Below are 2,201 nucleotides of genomic sequence, written 5' to 3' on the forward strand. Positions count from 1 at the left end.
CAGATAGCCTCATTCTTCTTTTCCACTTGTCCCATGTTTGCATTGTGAATTTGTGATGCATCCTGAGGTGGGAAGAAGGCGTGCGTGTTATCACCATATCGCTGGGATGTGGCTCAGCTTCGCCAAGGCCGGAGGAGTTTGCTAGGAAGGAGAGGACCCAGTCCATAAAGCGTCCAAAAGGGACCACAGGCCGGATGTGGCTCTCCTTCCTTTTTCACTTCATAGCTCACCACAAGATGATGATGGTGCTGAGCTGATGCCACTTGTACATACACTTGGCCAACACTTGCTCACCAGAATATCATCATCCCCATCACCAGTTCAAGAACTCGAGACGAACTCTGTTAACCGACGACGGTTTCGGGATCAGGATTACCTCCCAAGCTTTACTGCACCACTGACTCCCATATAGAGTATGTATTAGTAGCATTGAAGAAAGTCCGGGCTCTGGAGCAATATCTGCTCAGCTCTGGGTTCAGTGTTGGCCTCCTAGCCATGCAAGCATGCCTGAAGATTGTTAAGCTGAATCTGAGTGATGATGGTCCTGCTCTTTAGAAAGAGTGTTTGCTCGTTCTTCCTTCAACTGGAGCAATTTTGATTCTCGACTGTGTTGTGGTAGCAACAAGTGTTTCAGTACAGCGGGACCCGACATCGGTCCCTTGACCTAAATACCGCGGTAGGTGTATGGCAAACATATAGCTGAATATATACAACAGCCAGCAAAAATCATTGTAGGGTGACAGGACAAAAAGAAAGAAAAAGAAGAAAAAAAAAAACATCTGATCCACGGGATCGCTTTGCGTTGCTTCGCTCATGGCGAAAGAGCCGCCCTCGCGTACGCGGCCGGTAGAGACAGGAACTTCTTCGCCTTTCCGACATACACGCGCTTGGTGAAGTTGTTGTAGTCGTTCGCCTCGATGGCGTCCAGGATCTGCCTGTACAGCCACAGAGAAGCCAGGACCTGAAAGGAAATACATATTTTGTTTGGCAGGATCCCAAAGTGCAGGATTGTTACCGGCCATCTGCTCGCGGAGTCCAGATGCATGACGCCCTTCTCGGCCTCATCAAAGAAGAGCCTGGCGCGCTGGATTTGGCCCTTCATGAACCTCCTCCATTTATCCGTCACTTTCCCTCTGAATATGTCCTCTTCTGTCAGACCCGCCTGTGCCAGCTCGTCAAGTGGAAGGTATATTCCCCCCCTCCCCGAGCTGCAATTTTCATCCATGAAGACAAAAACATTAGATTATAAACTTACAAACAAATAACAACAATATATTCTGAACAGTGACATGTTGGTTAGCCTGATAGAAACAACAAGAGTAAACTACAGTACTCCTACTTGCAGCTTAAAAAATGATGCCTTAGTTGGTACGTTTTACACAAGATTTCAAAGGACGAAGTGTTTAATGTATTAGTTTACACATAAACAATTTACCGAGACAGGAATACACGTGGCTTGTAATAATGGAGTAAAAATTGGTGCTTACTCTTCTCCTACATCTCGGAGGATGTTTGTGAGCTGGTTGGCGATGCCAAGGGCTAGTGCGGCATTGTACGCGCTCTCTGCTGAGGCCTTTGAGTCCGGAGCAATCCCCATCACCGGTACCGTCATGAGATCGACAGTGCCAGCGACGTAGTGGCAGTAGAGGTAAAGCTCATCAAAGGTCCTATACCTCGATTTCCACAGGTCAAGCCTCATCCCTTCAATCATATCTCTGAATGGTTGTAAAGAAAAGAGGTCATGATATTACAGACAACGGCGGAGCTATGTGTGTTAAGGGGGGGCATTGTTTTTAAGGCGTCCCTAAAGCATCAATTAGGCGATGCCTAGGCGTCAGGGCGCCCCTAGGAGCCAAGGCGTCGGCCTTGCCTTACCTGTGTGTCTAAGGCGTCCGCCTTAGTCCATAAGGCGTCCAAGGCGTCCGCCTAGGCGCCACTCTGCGCGCCTTAGGCAAATGAGGACGCCTTAGACAGGGCTGGGAGGTTCACGAGGGAAACAGAGATATGGGAGGGATGAAAAGGGCGGGAAAGTCTGTTTTCGCGCCAACAGTTACTAGCAGGTAGAGAGAGAGAGCTGTAACTAGTTTCAGTTTCCCCCACCCCCGCCTCAGGTTGGATCTGAGCTTCTCCCCCTCCTCTATAACAGCTTCCCCCCTCCTCTCCGGCAGCTTCCCCCCTCCTCTCTGGCAGATCCCCCTCCC

The 2,201-nt window shown here is 49.5% G+C and overlaps 1 pseudogene; it reads right to left on the reverse strand.

The window, feature by feature from the left end:
* Positions 1 to 664: 664 nt before the first annotated feature.
* LOC119308909 overlaps positions 665 to 2,201 on the reverse strand; it is a 2,531-nt pseudogene continuing 994 nt past the window's right edge.

The sequence above is a fragment of the Triticum dicoccoides genome, chromosome 5B (genome assembly GCF_002162155.2).
Source record: "Triticum dicoccoides isolate Atlit2015 ecotype Zavitan chromosome 5B, WEW_v2.0, whole genome shotgun sequence".
In the NCBI taxonomy this organism is placed as follows: domain Eukaryota; kingdom Viridiplantae; phylum Streptophyta; class Magnoliopsida; order Poales; family Poaceae; genus Triticum; species Triticum dicoccoides.